Genomic DNA, 18,151 nt, shown 5'->3' on the forward strand with positions numbered 1-18,151 from the left:
GAATTCATTTTTAAGTGAATTTGATTTCCATAGTACTTTGATATTTTGGGTACCTTTTCAAAGACCAGAAAATAGTTAAAAAGACTATTATAGTGATACTCTATGAAGAATGAGATACTCATGATACATGACAGCTGCTACAACAAATGTCTTTTTTTTTCAAATTATCCTTACCGGAGGGTACGTTTATTCATTTTAGGGAGAGAAGAAGAGAGAAAAGAGAGAAACATCTGCCCTGGCTGGTATGGCTCAGTGGATTGAGTGCCAGCCTTCAACCAAAGGGTCACTGGTTCGATTCCTAGTCAGGGTACTTGCCTGGGTTGCAGGCCAGGCAAGTAGGGGGAGTGCAAGAGGCAACCAAACATTGATATTTCTGTCCCTCTCTTTCTCCCTTCCCCCTCTAAAAATAAATAAATAAAATATTTTTGAAAAAGAGAGAGAGAGCCCTGGCTGGTGTAGCTCAGTGGATTGAGCGCAGGCCTGCAAACCACACAATCACGGTTCAATTCCCAGTCAGGGCACATGCCTGGGTTGCAGGCCGGTTCCCAACAGGGGACTCACGAGAGGCAACCATACATTGATATTTCTCTCCTCTTCTTCCCTTCCCCTCTAAAGATAAATAAATAAAATCTTTTGAAAAATAAATATAAATAAATAAATAAAAAGAGAGAGAGAAACATCAATTGGTTGCCTCCTGTATGCACCTCAACCAGGAATCAAACTTGCAACCTACACATGTGCCCTGACTGGGAATCGAACTGGCAACCTTTTGGTGTACAGGCTGACACTCCAACCACTGAGCAACCCAGCCAGGGCAACAAATGTCTTCTTTTTTAAAAAGATTTTATTTATTTATTTTTAGATAGGGAAAGAGAGGGACAGAAACATCAATGTATGCCACTCACACACCCCATACTGGGAAGCTGGCCCACAACCCAGACATACACCCCAGACTGGGAATCAGACTGGTGATCCTTTGGTTCACAGGCCAGAACTCAGTCCACTGAGCCATACCAGCCAGGGCTTCATTTTTTAAGTCACAACATTTTTACACTAGATTAGGAATTATGGAAGACATATCAGCACCTGTCTGTTCCATGGGTGTTGTGTATGCTGAAAAGTTGTTTCAAATACAGCTTTCTAGAGATAGGACACTTTGTCAACATGTGTTTGCTTTCTTCTAAGTGTCGCTTTTTATTTTTAAAGATTTTTATCCATTTCTAGAGAGAGAGGACAGGAGAAAGAAAGAGAGGGAGAGAAGTATCAATCGGTTGCCTCTCGCATGCCCACAACTGGGGACCTGGCCAAAACCCAGGTACGTGCCCTGACTGGGAATAAAACCAGTAACCTTTTGGTTCACAGGCCAGCACTCAACCCACTGGGCACACTGCCCAGGGCTGCCATTTCTAACTACAATTCTGAACCACTTCGTGTCTGTGCTATGTGGAGTTCAGGCTTCATCTGTAGTCAGTCTCTCTGCGACCTTGATGTCCCACCATTACAGAGTTCTGAGCACAAATGTTTCCCTAAAGGGTTAAATATAAACAGCTCAGAAGAGTGATCATGAACTGCAAATGTATCTCTTATTCTGTCTTCATCTGCATTGTCACCAGGTGGTAAGGAATATCTCTTTTGTATCTATACATGGCTTACAAAAAAATACCTACCTAAGTCTTTGAAAAGTTACTAAGTGAACAATGTTTTCTATGAATTCAAGATTTAAAAGAGAAAAACAATCAGAAAACTACCAGAAAAAGAAAAGGCAATGAGGCAATTTTAAATCTAGAGATCAACATATTCAAACCTGCTTAGCAAAGAAACAGTGTTAGTCACATCATTGGTCTGCTAATAAACATCCTTGATTTAGACATAAAGAAAAACATGTTTTAAAAACTCGGTATCCAGTTCACACCCCACTCAGTACCCAGTTCACTTAGTACCCAGTTATTAAATGGCAGATCTTCCAACCTGACATAGGGAGGAGGGAAAACATTCTTCCCCAAGTTTTTCTAATAAGATGGGTACTCTCCTTCCTTCCCTGGTGCCCAGCATTTCCCTATAGAAAAAATACAGTTAACAGGTCTACCCAGCTTTCTCCTTCACAGCTTGATAACAAACACCAGGCCCTCTTTGCATGCTGACCTAGTCAGGCCTACATTTTACCAACTCATACTTTGGAAAGAGTAAGATCTTTCTTTCAAATTCAGGTCAAAAGTCCACCTTCAATAATGATACTAGGGGTTAAATATAAAGCTTGAAGCTTTATAAATATAAATATAAAGCATAAACCTTGAAAATGCCTTGAAAGTTAAAAAACTGCTGCCCTGGCCAGTGCGGCTCAGTTGGCTGGGCATCATCCTGCAAACAGAAAGGTTGCCAGTTCAATTCCTGGTCAAGGCACATGCCTGGGTTGTGGGTTCCCCAGTTGAGGTGCATGCAAGAGGCAATGATTAATATTTCTCTCTCACACCAATGTTTCTCTCCCACTCTTTCTCCCTTCCTTCCCCTCTCTCCAAAATAAAAGAATTTTAAACTGTTATCCTGCATTAAGAATTTTAGACTACCGCCCTGGCTGGTGTAGCTCAGTGGATTGAGCACAAGCCTGCGAACCAGAGGATTGCGGTTTGATTCCCATTCAGGGCACATGCCTGGGTTGCAGGCTGGTTCCCTGCAGGCCATTTCCCAGCAGGAGAAGCACAAAAGGCAACCATACATTGATGTTTCTCTCCCTCTCTCCTTCCCCTCTAAAGGTAAATAAATAAATAAAATCTTTTTTAAAAAAAACTCGAAATATTTTTAAATCCAAAAAAAAAAAGAATTTTAGACTACCTTACCCCTGGCTGGTGTGGCTCAGTGGATTGAGTGCCAACCTGTGAACCAAGGGGTCGCTGTTCAATTCCCAGTCAGGGCACATGTCTGGGTTGCGTCCTTGGTCCCCAGTGGGGGACACACAAAAAGCAACCACACATTGATGTTTCTCTCCCTCTCTTTCTCCTTCCCTTCCCCTCTCTCTAAAATAAAAAAAAAAAAGAAAGAAAGAAAATATTTTTAAAAAAAGAGTTCCTCCCTTTGAAGGTAACGTTGAGCTTTACTTATATTATAGGTACCCAGTTCAAACTCTATCTTTTAGATAAGCATAACCTCCTCAGGTCAAAGGAACTCACCAGGCTGTTTTGGCTGCCAGACCCTTGCCCATGCCCATGCTATTCCTTTCCCCAAAATGTGTAGGTGCCTACTAACAAGTACTTCTCTCCATCACTCCCCTTTCTTTACTGACCTTCCAAATCTCCCCCTCCTTCCCTCAATCCAACTGCATACAATACTTTGCTTCACTTGCCAATTAATGTACCTGTCTTTTCCTAGTAACCTATAAGCTCCTATGTCCAGCCAGGTATCTGACCCTTAGTAAGTCAAAGGTGAGGCTTTTGCTAGCACCTATGGCAGTCACATAGAGTATAGGTTTGAGCCTTTTTCCTAGTAACCCTGTTATGCTTCAGGAGGCACTGAAAGTCCTTAGAGCAAGTATACCCAGTGTGAAGCTACATTAAACTGAGGAAACTCACTGAGAAAATCAGCCAACCCAGGAACCTCTAGATCATGGCCCTTGGTGATGCACAGCAACCTGTGGCCTCAATGTGGACTGGTTTGCTCTTGGGCATTATTAACTGCTATAGATAGCTGACCACACTTGGGTGCCAACCTCGAGAGAAATAGTCAGTCTTGATACAATTCTGTAACAACTCCCTTACAAGGTACCTACAATGATCTGATTGCTTGCTTTGTGATTACCATCCCTACCCCACAAATGAGACTGACGCCCAAAGAGCTTAGGCCACTTGCAATTAGGCCACTTCCCTGAGGTCAGAAAGCCAGCAAGTGGTGAAATCTGGATACAGACCTAAGGCTTTCTGGCTCTAAAGCTCCCACTGCACACAGGGCCTCCCATAGCACTTTTTTTTTTACAAAGCAAAGAAGACCATTCTTCCAGAGCACACTCTCACAGAAGGACCTTTCTGCTCTCTGCTTCCTTAAGTTCTATACACATCTCCAGAGAATCCCTCTAGAGGCACGCTCATACAGGGAGCACTGTGGTAATGCAACAGGAAATCATCTTATTGGCTACCCTGCCAGAGTTCTGACTTTGTGAGTACATGAACTGAGCCTCAGAACTGCCAAGTGCTCCCAACTCTGACAAACCAGGTTACCAAAGAAAAAGTGGTGCTTTCTATGCTCAAATCGAGGCCCAAGAACTTAGCCTGGAGTGCTGAGGAACAGGAAGTGAGGAGGGAGCAAGCATCCACTTCCAAAGGACAGCAGAGCCCAGAGGTGGGAACCTGGTCACATGCACAGTTGCATTACTTATTCACACCCACTTCCGGCTTGGGCCTGTCTCTTCACCTCCAGAGTCAGTACTTGGGTGGAAGGAAAAAAGACAGACTAACCAGAAACTCTCCTCCTCTCTCCTGGAGCCTGTGCCCCAAATGAGTATCCACCCCTCTCTGGCTCCCTCACAAATACACTTTTGTAAGAAAAGCACCTATCATATAACTGACCTATGTGAACTAACATCAAAGCTGTCCACAACATAGAAAAGTCAAAATAGTGCTTCCTCAAACCCCATGTAAGAGGGAACCCTAGGACAGAGGGAACTTCATTCACCATGAACCTACCAATACACAACAAAGCAATCTATTTGAAGTCTCACTTTTCCTATCCCATGAATAATAGACAAGCACTCCCCTTGTCTGAATTTTTTTTTTTAAGATTTCAAACAAGGCAGGAAGGACTTTTAGAGCTGTTTATCTCTGCATAATATGCACTGCCATTAAGAAATGCCACAGGATTCCAAATACACACTGCCACTAACTTTAAGAAAAGCAAAGCTGAAAATGCTCCTGGCCATGACTATCCCAGACTCTCTCTCTAGTTACTCCAAAATTACAGCCCCTGACCTGACTGGTGCAGCTTAGTGGGTTGGGCACCATCCCTCAAACCAAAAGGCTGCCAGTTTGATTTCTAGTCAGGGATAGGTTGGGAGCCTGCAAGAGGCAACTAATCAATGTTTCCTAATCTAATCTAAACTAATCTCCCACTAATCAATGTTTCTCACTCACATCAATGTTTCTTTACCTCTGTCTCTAAAAATAAATAAATAAAATCTTTTTTTAAAAAAACCTACAACCACAGTCAACCTAGATCAACTAGTGCCAATAGCCAACAATCAACTGGGAAAATGCCGAAATTTCACCTCTTTATAGAGGGAAGAAACAGAAGCAAGGAGTCCAGTGAAGAAATGCGAAGGGTAGTGAGGTGTTACTTCTAAACCTCCAAGAAACTCCACCCAGGACTCCCCAAATCCAGGGATATTCCCAGAGAAGCCCTACAATATTCTTCCATTCATTCATTTGCTTGTCTGTGACTGGGATGTAAGCTCCTTGAGGGCCTAATGCGTCACCTGTCTTCCTCACTGCTAGACCCTGGGCACCCAGGGTCGTATGCCCAACACATGGTAGGCACAGAACCACTGATGAATTATTTGCTGGCATTAGGAAATTACATGAGCCAAAAGATTTAACACTTTATATTTTTCAATCCAATTTAAGTTGCACAAAAATAAATAATAAATAAATTTAAAAGCCTAACTTATGGCCACACAGGAAAACCTGTGGTAAATAAAGCCCTTACTTGAGAGCTCAAACATCACTCATAGGCAAGTTTGGAGGAATAAATTTGTATTAAACAAAGGAGGTTGGGCTACACAGAGGATAAAGCCAAACTTAATAACAGAAATTAAAAATAACACCATCCTGCCCTGAGTGGTGTGGCTCAGTTGGTTGGGCATCATCCTGCAAATCAAAAGGTCACCAGTTCAATTCCCTGGTCAGGGCATATACCCTGGTCTCAGGTTCACTCCCCAGATGGAGCACATGCGAGAGGCAACCAATCAATGTTTTCTCTCTCCCTTCCCCTCCCCTCTCTCTAAAAATAAATAAATCTTTTTTAAAAAGTAAAATAAAAGTAACACCATCTAACTCTGGCCAGATAGCTCAACTGCTTGGATTGTTGTCCCAATGCACCGAAGTTGTGGGTTTGATCCCTGGTCAGGGCACATAAAAGAATCAACCAATGAATGTATAAATAAGTGGAACAACAAATTGATGTTTGTTTCTCTCTCTCTTAAATCAATCAATAAATTTAAAAAAACAAAAAACATTCAGCCCTGGCTGGTACAGCTCAGTGGATTGAGTGCGGGCCCGCGAACCACAGGATTGTGGTTCGATTCCCAGTCAGGGCACATGCCTGGGTTGCAGGCCAGTTCTCAGCAGGGGACTCACAAGAGGCAACCATACATTGATATTTCTCTCCTTCTCTCCTCCCCTTCCCCTCTAAGGATAAATAAATAAAATATTTTAAAAAATAAAAAATAAAAAAATAACCATTCAGCCCTGACTGGTGTAGCTCAGTGGATTGAGCATAAGCCTATGAAGCAGAAGGTCACCAGTTCGGGTCCTGGTCAGGGCACATGCTTCGGTTGCGGGCCGGGTCCCTGGTAGGGGACACATGACAGGCAACCACACGCTGATGTTTCTCTCCCACTCTTTCTCCTTCCCATCCCCTCTCTCTAAAAAATAATTAAAATATTCTAAAACATAACCATTCATTTGGATAGAACAACTCAATACAGTAGTTATTTCCCAATTCCAAAAGAGGTCAGCTTCTCTCTTATCATCAAGATCCCACAGGGATTTAATGCCCCCTGTGCTGTCTCCAACAGGAAGGAAACCCTGACTTCCCTAGCTATTTCAGTTATATAAATCAACAGTTTATTGTCCAGAGAAACCAGGCAATGTTGGGACCCACATGCCTTTTAGGGCTGCCCACCAATGGATAACCATGTTACATTACATCTGATAAATGTACCTAGATCAATATCATTTCTAATTATCCAAGGAGTTTTATTGGTGTAAAGATCTTCCAATTTTAAAAAAAGTTTAAAAAACTTCCTGTTATATAAAAGAGACTTGGCAGTGGTGCCACTATCCACCAGAATTAAGTCTGTGGTACACAAAAGACACAGCATAATTTCAAAAGGGATACTTATCCCTTTAAAGCTGTTCACCTTATTTTCTATATATTAAAAGTAATAAACTTTGCCCCTTTCTCATATGATGGAATAACTATCCTTAAAAGTATTAAGAGAGCCCTGGCTAGTGTAGCTCAGTGGATTGAGCATGACCTGAGAACCAAAGGGTGGCCAGTTTAATTCCCAGTCAGGGTACATGTCTGGGTTTCAGGCCAGGTCCCCAGTAGGTGGTGAATGAGAGGCAACCACACATTGACAGTTTTCTCCCTCTCTTTCTCCTTCTATTCCCCTCTCTTTAAAAATAAATAAATTAAATAAAAATCCTTTTTAAAAAAAGAATTAAGAGAAAAATTAAGAATTAAAATAATTTAAGATTGTGGGTATTTCTTGGCCTCAATAGTATCAGTAAAGTCATTTTGTTTGTGTGTGTGTGTGTGTGTGTGTGTGTGTGTAAGAGAGAGAGAGAGAGAGAGAAGAAGGGAGGGAGTGGGGATAATTCAAGTAGGGAAGAAAACTCTTTTCTTCAAACTTAGGAGCAGGCCAGTGGGAGCCTTACTCAAATTTTCATCCATTATTTCGCCCTGGGTTTTAGCTATCAGGAGTAAGTGCCATCTGTGGAAAGGGCTGGGCCCAACAGCCATGATTTTAGGGCTTTCACTAACTGCTAAGAAAGAATCCTCTCAAAAAAGAAGTTGTCCTGCCCACCCCAGTTCTCACCCCCATCCCCAGAGGCAGAGTTAGCATTTCCACAGCTCTCTCTATCCTGGGAGCTCAAGGTGAATTCTGATCTCCTCATGGGCACTAAGCCACACACTGGCCCTCTCAATGTACTATTATTGTGTCGCATCAAATGCTCTCCCAGTCTTTTGTCTCTAAATCTGATCCATTACCCTAAAAGAACAGTTTTTATTTCAAGATTCTAATGTATAAGAGACTGCTCACCAGGTAACTACTACCCATCATTCACTCAACCAGTCCCAAAATATGGATATGATCCTATAGGTTTATAGTTCTCTTACTATTTCCTTCCCACAATTCTTCTAAGTTCATTATAATCTTCTATCTTGCCTACAGTCTAATTACAATAATACATCTCCCTACTTGCCTTTAACTCACAAATTACCCCATTTTACAGAGGTAGAAGGCAAGGCAAACACAAATGTCTCCCACACAGCAAATCCACCTCACATCTGCTACCTGAACACAAAATTCCTGTGAGACTCGGGAGGCCATTGGGTTTTACAAGAGATATACCAACTTTCTTTCTCTTTGGACATATTTAGCCTTGGCAGATTGTCAAGTACTTCCTGGCCTGAGAGTGTAGGACAGAACCCTAATCTCCTAAGCACAACAACCAACCTTTATTGCACACCAACCATGTGCTAGGCACTGTGCTGTCTGCCACCCACTCGTTGTCTCAGATTCATTCATTTATACCATTTGTATGTCTATAGATATACTTGCCATCTGTAGGCATCTTTACACACTTTCACAGAGATGTGACCCCTTGAATATTTAGTGACATGCCAATTTTATGCCATAACTTGTCCAAGGCCAAGATCTCAATCAGTTTCTTCTGACTTCAAAGCTCTCCCTTCCCTTTCTAACATCCTACCTTGCTGGTCCTGTGGGTTTCATTTAAAATAATAAATATGTGCCAACACTTCTTTGCCCTGCCTCAGGACACCCCAAACCCTGAACTTCCCATCATCCTTCCTCTCCCCCTTTCAGGGCAGTGCCTGCAGCTGACCAGGAAGAGGCAGTATAAGAGCAACCAGGTCTGCAGCAGTTTCTTGCCTGGACTTGACTACCCCAGGAGCAGAGGGCCCAGGAAACTCTCCAAGCACTTCTCTACAGAAGAAAATAGCTCGAGTTGAAACTTGTGTCCACATGGTCCACCGACAGATTTAGAACTCAAATTATAGCTTCGACAGGAGTCTTCACAAAGGACTCAAATTAAGCAAGACCCAGATGGAAACGAACAGGAGAGAAACAGGCTTAAGTCAAACTGTAAAGTGACCTGCAGTTCTAGCAGAGTCAGAGGAAGAACTCACTGAAATATTAAACCAAACAGGAGTTCAGCCTATATTTCAAAACTCCACTTCAGGAACGTTCTCTCTATGTTTTTAGTCTGAAACTTTTGCATGGACACAAAGTGGTTACAAGTTACTCAAGTTTCAAACTGAGTTCATTCCTGTCCTTTGGACCATCTCTCAATGCCAGTATTCATCTACTTGGGCTCCAGAGAGTTCTGTGTTTGGCAAAGCAGATAAAATTAGCTCCTGGAGTGAACTTGGAATCCAGGGTGGGCATTAAAAAAGGTACCCATAAGATTTATAAAAGCCATATAAAAACTTATTTTGACCAGGTTGAAGTCACCTATAAGTTGGAGAAATGAAGTCAAAACTGTCCCTTGCCTCTCTTCCTTCCTTCCACCCTTCCTGGATCTAAGGTGACCCATTTCCTGCTTCTTGCCTTACCTTTCAAATCAGAGTGGCCCACAAACTGAGGAGCCTCTAGTAATCAAGGGGTAAATCAGAGGACCCAGGGAGAAAAAAATTCAACAGAATGATATGAAGGAGCATTTTTCTTCTCCCCCGTTTTTTTTTTTCAGGGGGGTGAGTTACACTATGCAGAGGGAGGAGTAAGGCATGGGACAGGAAGTGGATCAGTCCCACAGCTTGACAGTGTGATAATGGGCAAACAACGAACAACACAATGTTCCAGCCCTGTCCCTCCTGCCTCTATATTGGCCTGACAACACAGTAAGGGCCCCAAGGCTCAAAAACAGAGTAACCAAGGTGGTCATCTGACAACAGCTCCTGCTCCCCCAAATCTAGCAAGTCTTAAAGGACAAGAGAAAACGGTATTTTGTTTTGGTTTGGGAGGGTTGGATTTTTTTCCCCCTCTCCCAATATCCCTTCTAGCCACAAAATCTCTCAGGTCCCTGGAAGCTGAGGTAAAGGTTAAAAAGAAGACCCACTAATCCAGCAAGAAAGACTGAAGGGAAGGCACATTTTTCCTTCCAGAATTAAAGGAAGTGGGTCACAAACAGAAACAAAGTAATCTTGAAGTTCCAAGAAGAAATGAGGGAACTTTTTCTCTCCGAGAAAATCAAGAAGGGTAAGGTAAATCAAAAATCAAAATAAAATAATAAAAAATTCAAAAAGAGAATCAGGAGGAAAACCTTAGGAAAAGGGATATGTCCTCAGGCAAGAGGAAGAGAAACCCCTCAAAATGCAAGGGGACCCCTCAGAAGTGGTGAAATCCACCATGTCTCCCATCAGCAGAGGGGATATCTTAGAAAAGCGCAGGCATACCTCAGAGATGTGCGGAGCCTGTAGGAGTGAGACATCTCATATTAGGGGGAGAACCTCTGGAGAAGCTACAGACTCCTCCAAACATTGCATTATCCATAGACTAGTGGGGAACCCAAAAGAAATGAAAAAGATTTTGGGAAAGTGAGCCATTTTTTCTCAGAAAACTAAAGGTCCAGTCAAATGTATGGGCACTTCGGAGTAATTGGAACCTCTCAGGTGAGTGGAGGCAATCATCAAAAAGCAGAGGATTCCCCCCAAAAGTGGGACAACTCAGAAAAGTAGGAAGCACCTCCAAGAAGGATTCGGACAGAAGCAGGAATTAATCTCTCCTCTGATTAATGGAGAGATACTCGGTAGAAGGGGGAGGTCAACCACACAAGTGGGGACAGAAAAGTAGGAAGTACATCTCAGAAAAGTAGGGAGAAAGGGAACCTATGAAAAGTCGGAAACACCTTAGAAAAGCAAGAACGAAAAAGGAACACATCAGAAAAGTGGGACAACAGCTCAGAGAACCTGGAATCTCCTCAGATAATATGGCAGGGGGATCCCTGGAGAAGCGGGGACGTCTCCTCAGAGAGTGGAGGTCCCCCAGAGAAGTGAGGGCGAGGGTCCCCTAGAAGCAGGAGTGTCTCCTGAGAGAAGCCTCCGGGAAGTGGAGGATCCCTAAGGTGACAAGGGGTCCCAGAAAAGTAGGGGTGGCCCTCAGAGAGACGAGGTCCCTCAGAAAAGTGAAGGGTCCATCAGAGAAGGGAGCGGCCAGAGGCGGGAGACCACAGTGGAGTCTCTCACTGGGGTGGGGTTCCTCAGAAAAAGGGAGAACCCCTTCCTCAGAGAAGCGGGGGTTCCCCTCAGAGATGGGGGGCCTCACCGAAGCGGGTCCCCGCAGACAAGGGGGTCCACGCACTGGAGGCGGCCACCTCGGAGAAGCGGAAGCCCCAGAAAAGCCCGGAGCACCGGAAGCCAGGGACCCGCCACCAGCGGCTCTGGCCCCTCACTCACCGAAGTTGCTCAGCGCCTCCGTGGGCAGCTGCTGGGTCCCGGGCGGCCTCGGACAGCGGGGTCGGGTCCGGCCCGCTCAGATCCCGCGGCGGCAGTTCCCTCAGGTGGCGCCCGCGGTGGCGGTGGCGACAGGACGACGGACCGCGGACCGACAGACAGTGCGGGCGGCGCGAGGCGCGCTCAGGCGACGGGGGTGCGCGTGCGCGCTCCGGGGCGCTGACCTCGGGCGGGAGGAGCCGCTGCGCCGCACTCAAAGCCACGGCTTGGTCTCGCAGCTTAGTCTCACACTGAAATTGCCCGCTTCCCAGCCCGGCTTCCCCGGTTGCTAGGCAGATTTCGCCTCACACACTTCCGGGTTGAGGCGCGTCCTGCCGAGTGGCGGCGCCCCAGGCCAATGAGGTCTGGGCGGGGCCTCTGGGATGCACGCCCCACAGTGGGCGTGTCCATCATAATGACGGACTGTGCCCAACCGCCAATGAGCGCTTCGGCCGGCTCGCCCTCGGGATAGCGCCGACGGCCTGGGAGGGTCCGAAGAGGTAAAACAGAGTGACTGACAGTTGGCCTGCCAATGGTAGAGTGGAGCGGGCCTCAGGGCCAGTCAGGGTCGTCAGGGGGCGGGTTTTAGGCTTAGGGGCGGGAACACCGCGAAGGGCGGGGCCTGGGAGACGCGTCAATCCTTGGCCGGCAAGCTCGGACCCTGGAAGGCGGTTCGACTGGGCCGCCGAGCGAGGGACAACTGGCGGGGCAGGGGGTTCCCTGCAGTGCTCAGCAGGGGCGCCCCACCCACAATGCACCGGAGGCAGCCTGGGCCGGGAGGGCGTGGAGCGGGTACGCCGGGTGGTGGGCGGGGTCGCGTAAGGCGCGCTCTGAGGAGCCGTGCTGTGAGCGAGCTGTGGCCCTTCCTTGTTCTCCAGGGAATTCGTTGCCTCTGTGCTCGTCTTAGTCTACTGTTGTGGGTCTGACCCTCTTCTGAGGAGAATCTTGAGGATTCTTGCCTCTGGCTCCTGTTCTGAGGAGAATCTTTGGGGATCTTGCTTACTGGCCCCTCTGCGGAAGAGAATCTTAGAAGTTTCCTGCCCTGCACGCTTGGGAGAATTGCCAGAATAAAGCTGATTTTGTAGATTCGGAACCCCAGCTCTCTTTTCTTAGAAAACTTGAGAGGGCTCGGTTTCTTGCTCCCTTTAGAATTTGGAGAATTCAAAGCCCCCAAATCACTGCCTTTCCTGAGCAGTATTTGGGGAGCATACCCTGCCTCTTCTGAGCCTTACTGGGGACTACTGGCTCTCTTCCTTATCTGAAGAGCAACTGGGGCTTTGTGCCCCTGGCTTTCCTGTCTGAAGATAACGAGAAATTCCGACTTTGCGTGTCCCTCCCCTAACCAGAGGAGAAATTTTGAACCTCAAACACCACTCCTCAACAGAGAGGAATTGCAGGAAATCCGTGACCCTCACCTCACTCCTTTCACTAAGGAAACGCCAGGAAATTGTCCTCCCTGAGCTTTTTCTCTAAGCAGTATCAGAGTGTTTCAGGAAAGGTACCGTTTTTCTTACAAATTGTGACCTTTCAATTTCTCTTCCCTAGAAAATTGTGGGGTGTTATACTTCTATTTGGAAAAGCTATGCGTTTAGCCCTTTTCCCCTTTTTAGAGGGGAATTTTTCTGTGTAACTGCCTACTCTTTCACAATGGTCAGATCTGTGGTCCCTTCTGATTCTGTTCTGTCTCCATTTCCATCTCCACTGGGTGGGGCCCTTCCAAGAAGCATTTTTGCTTTCCACCCACCCCCTGACAAAAGTAATCAGTCACTCAAACTCCTCTGGTAGTAGATACCATATCCTACCAGGTGTTAGAAGCCTTCTCCTCTGCCTCCCTCCAGTTAATCTGATCTCCTTGTCTGATTTTCCCCCAAAGAACCCAGCTTTCCCCTTAGTAGGGAACCAAATGTCCATTGATTCAAAGGGGTGAAGAAGGTAGCAATGAGAAAGACCCACAATACTATGAGGATTTAATATGCCAAACTTTTATCCCCCCCCACCACCTTTGTGCGCAGAACTGTGCAAGCTGCTGAGGTACCTGAATTATAAGACAACTTGTGAGCCAAGATGAACACAATGAAGGAAAATAGGTCTGTTAGGCAAAGCAGAATGTTACACTAAAGAAATACCAAGAAAATGTTGTAGGCAAGTAGAAGAGGAAGTGATTAAATGAGATAATGGATGTGAAAGTGCTTTGTAAAACACAAAGCAATGTACTAGGGTGGAAAGAATTATTGTTACTGTTACAAGTGGGCTGATATTCCTGTAAGAAAAGTAAAGAATAAAATCTGAGATTCTCAGGGATGTGAGGTTGGCAGGGAGCCTTATGGGCCCTGACTCCCTGAGTGATCTGAACCTGAACCAAGAGTCCTTGGCTAGGGAATGAAACCACTAGAAACATGAAGGCAATGTGTTCCCAGAGCACCTTGTTTGCACCTCTGGTGTATACCACATTCTGCAATTGTCTGAGATAGTCTGGGTAGACAATAAACACTTGACCATTGGTGGCTAGCAAAACAGGTCAAACCCACACCTGCCACTCTCTAGCTAGGCCAGTTACTTTCCTCAACCATATCAGAAATGAGAACACTAATATCTAAAGGTTGAAATGAAGATAGGTTAAATTGCCTTGTACCATGCCTGGTGCACAGAAGGCCTGAGGAGCTTTTTATTTCATTCCAGTCACCAACCAGAATGTATTCTGAGAGCAGGAATACAGCTTTATTCATTTAAGTAATCCCTCAGTGCTTTTATAATTATTGAATTGAACTGGGATCAAAGAGCAGCTCATTGTCCAACCCCTTCATTTTATACATGAAGAATTGAGAGGCCCAGAGGGCAATGTGACTTGTTCGTATCCCACTGCTACTTTATGACTGTATCCTAAGCTTGCATTGCCTTAATCTCACTTTGGTCCTATGTGCAGGAAAGGGGAGAAGGGGAGCCTGAGCCCTTTATTCCTTGTACAAAGCAGAGCCTTGTTGAGAAACTAAAACTCCCTGCACCTTGTCTTTCTCTTAGGCAAGCTGTGGGGAGATTCTGGATACAGGTCTAATAGAGTCTCCAAACTCAAGAGAAAAGTGCAAGTGGGGGACCTAACCCAGATCAAGACTACCTAAATTGACTTTGTCAAAGGAAGCTTGCAAATAAATCGAGGTTATTTCAGAGCTATCTTGTGTAATTTCCAGACTGATCCCTGGAAATGTCAGGACCTATAATGACATCTTACCTTTTTATTTTAGGAATGTACAGAATTTCTCTGATTCTCTAGAAAAAGGCACTGCCTGGAGGCAGAGATGTTGGATTAAGGTCTGTGCATGAAGTCTGGAATCCTAAGCATAAGCAAGAGTCCCATTTGCTGGGAAATTGTATCCTCAAAGAATCCAAGGCAAATGGGCGTTTGTCAGAGGGGATGAAATGCCCCACCAAAATGGATAACATGAGCAAAGCTTCTGACATGAAAAAAACATGATCCAGCCCTGGCTGATGTAGCTCAGTGGATTGAGCGTGGGCCTGCGAACCAGACAATCGCGGTTCGATTCCCAGTCAGGGCACATGCTTGGGTTGCAGGCCAGTTTCCAGCAGGGGCCAGTTCCCTGCAGGGGATGCACGAGAAGCAACCATACATTGATGTTTCCTTCCTCTCTCCTTCCCTTCCCCTCTAAAGATAAATAAATAAAATATTTATAAAAAACAAGTTAAAAAAAAAAACACGACCCATACCAAGGATGAGCGTTCCTTTCCACAGTGGTAGCAGCGATTGCATCTCTCTGCATCAAGGTGTGTCCCTTCATGGGCCTGAGAAATCATGTGGGCAAACTGGCTAAGTGACATTCACAACCAAACAGGGAAATGGGAGCAAACCAGGTGACTACATAGGCAGCAAAGAAGGCAGGGCTTTGATGATAGAAAAATGAGGGCCTGATGGGTGCCAGCTTGCAGAGACCTCCTGTTGGTATTGTAGCCTTGGACAAGGAAGAATGCCCACTGGCAATAAATAATGATAGCTAGTTAATACCAGTGGAAAGGATACTAAGCACAAAAGTTAAAGCCCTCAGTTTCACTCAATGACAGTGGCAGTTTAAGTGTACACAGCAAAGTGCACCCTCCATCATTGCTTCCTAAGATTCTTGGACTACATAATTCATTAGGGTTTGCCAAACACTTTGAGGTTCACATGTGTGAATTGCTGATCTACTGAAACCTGCATCCTTTGGCAGGAAATGGCCTTGGTTCTCCCAGGGAAAGGATGATTAAAAGTCAGTATTTCTACGTTGAGGGCTCCAGGCTCCCTGCATTTGTCTGCACCCATACCGGGCCAGGTTTGTCCTTCCTACTGCTGTTCAGGCTTTGACCCATCTGCTCACCAAAGCTCTGGTCTTCCTTATGAGAATTTTCTCCTGGATTGCTACAGAAGTATAGGTAAGACAGTTGGGAGAGAAATACTTTCTCCCAGACACATAAAAAACTATAGAATTCTGTTTGGTTAGCACAGATTTTCCCCTCTTCTTCCCCCATGGGCAGGCATGAGGTTGGCAGTGGGTGGGTAGTAGGGTGAGAACTGAGAGGGTAGCCTGGAATGAAAGAAAATACCTAGTGCCTCCATTTTATTTGTTATTTTGGGGTTACTCACTCATTGCTATAGTTGGTATCTGAGGGCTCCATATCCTCAGATTCAACCAATTGCAGATTAAAAATATTTTCTCTTAAAGTTACATTGTTGCCCTAGCTGGGCATGCCTAAGTGGATTGAGCTTCAGCCTGAGAACCAAAAGGTCACTGGTTTGATTCCCAGTCAGGGCTCATGCCTGGGTTGTAAGCCAGGTCCCTAGTTGGGGGCATGTGAAAGGCAATGGATCAATGTATCTCTAGCACACTGATGTTTCTCTCCCTTTCTTTCTCCTTCCCTTCCCTTCTCTCTAAAAAGTACATACATAAATACATTGTTGCTGACATATACTATGTCTGTACTAAACTTGTACATAGTGTTTTCTTGTCATTATTCCCTAAACAATACAGTGCCACAACTATTTACATAGCATTTACATTGTATTAGGTATTATAAGTAATCTAGAGATGATTCAAAGTATACCGGAGGATGTGCATGATTTAAAGGATATATATATAGATTGTATATAAATACTACTTCACTTCATTTAAGGAACTTGAGTGTTCTTGGATTTTGGTATCTATGGGGGTCCTGGAACCAATCCCCTGTGATACTGAGGGATGACTGTATATTCATGTATTTCACAAATATTCAGTGGACCTCTAACAAGGACCAGGCACTGTGGGGTGGAGCAGTAGGCAAAGGCATTGGGGAGGAGGCATCTCTCTCAGGCTCTCTGTGCCCTAGCCCAGCTGCTATCACCAGTTTTTCTCTTGCATGTCCCTCCAGAGAGGTTCCATTCCACACACAGAGGTCCACTTTGATTGTGTGTGCAGCCAGAGGCACAGTATGCAAGCTCTGATCTTAAATGGAAAGCAAGTGTTCTGATGGGGGCATCCTTCTCACCACAGAAACAGGCACCCTCAGTCAGTGACTCAGGACTGTCCTTTGGAATTTGGTTCCAGTCTCTAGAATGTTCCTGAGAACCAAGCACCTTCAGCCCCACATTGTGGTCTCCCCTACCTTGGGACCTTCCAAAAAGGACAAAGGTCCAAGGATCCTTGGGTCAGTATATTTCTACATGTCAAGGGTTATAAAAGGCCATCCACCTTTTGAACACATCTAGAGACCTTCCTACTAGTAGTGCAGGAGTCATCAGGACCCCCTGGTCTGGAAACTTTTGCTCTTCTTCAGGTGATACTGAGAGCTAGGAGATTGCAGCTTAGGGGCAGATGGGACCTGTGGCAGGAAGTTCTATGCAAGGGCTCAGGTTCCCCATTGGGGCTGTCATTTATGGCTACCCAGAGGCTTGTGGTCACACCCTGGATGCCGTAGTAAGCCAGTTGAGGTGGGAGGGAAGGCTAACTAAGTGAACAAGATGATTTCAACTACTAATGATGAAGAGTAACCTCACAGTGTGACACTGTGACCAGGGAGACCTCCAGCCAGGACAGGAGTTGGAGGCTTGTGAACAGGTAGATTTGAGGAGAGACCTGAATATTAACAAAGGGTTCATCCTGGGGCAAGTCTTCTGGGCAGAAGAGACAGTAAGTACCACAGTCCTGACATGGCAGTGAGCACAGGGCCAGCTGACATAGGGGCCTGGGAAGAGGTGGGATTTTATTCTGAGGAGAAGAAGAAGTATGTGTGCTGCAAAGTACTGTGACCTCTGTTTCCCCTGTAAAATTCCTTGTTTGGACACAGTAATCTTCCAGCTCTCCCTTTATTTAAAGATGTTCTTGAGCCCCTGGGGTGGGCAGTGTGGCCAGACTTAGCAAATGAAAACACAGGGTACCTCTTTAGATTTGAAATACACCTTCAGTGTATCTCAGAGGGATAGAGCATCTTCCATGGACTAGGCCCCAACTGGGTTTGCATACTCCACTTCACAGGACCCCATGACCTGGTGCCTTTGGAGAAACTGGTCAAACATGAAGGTTAGAGTCTAGTGTGGCTTGGAAGAGAGAGAAAAACCAGCTTCAAAAATCCACTTTGGCCACAAACTGTGACTGTGAAATGGTGATTCCTTTGAGTGCGCCCAACTCTTGTTAGATGTTCCCACTGCACTGATCAAAATGCCTTTGGCATCCTTCACATCACAGATGGG

The 18,151-nt window shown here is 45.3% G+C and overlaps 1 protein-coding gene and 1 long non-coding RNA gene across 2 annotated transcripts in view; one reads left to right on the plus strand and one right to left on the minus strand.

Moving 5' to 3' along the window:
* Window positions 1–11,731, minus strand: part of GATAD2A (GATA zinc finger domain containing 2A) — a 113,391-nt gene extending 101,660 nt beyond the window's left edge. Inside the window, exon 1 of the mRNA XM_037029008.1 lies at window positions 11,404–11,731. The gene's annotated coding sequence lies outside the window, so the exon portion shown is untranslated. The remainder of the gene's footprint in view (window positions 1–11,403) is intronic.
* Window positions 11,732–12,077: 346 nt separating this feature from the next.
* Window positions 12,078–12,532, plus strand: LOC118975117 (uncharacterized). Its single transcript, XR_005064008.1, has 2 exons — window positions 12,078–12,231; window positions 12,318–12,532. It is a non-coding gene; the product is annotated as an uncharacterized LOC118975117 (long non-coding RNA).
* Window positions 12,533–18,151: the final 5,619 nt, after the last annotated feature.

The sequence above is a fragment of the Sturnira hondurensis genome, unplaced genomic scaffold, assembly GCF_014824575.4.
Source record: "Sturnira hondurensis isolate 20B ecotype Veracruz unplaced genomic scaffold, ASM1482457v3 Scaffold0020119, whole genome shotgun sequence".
Classification (NCBI taxonomy): Eukaryota; Metazoa; Chordata; class Mammalia; order Chiroptera; family Phyllostomidae; genus Sturnira; species Sturnira hondurensis.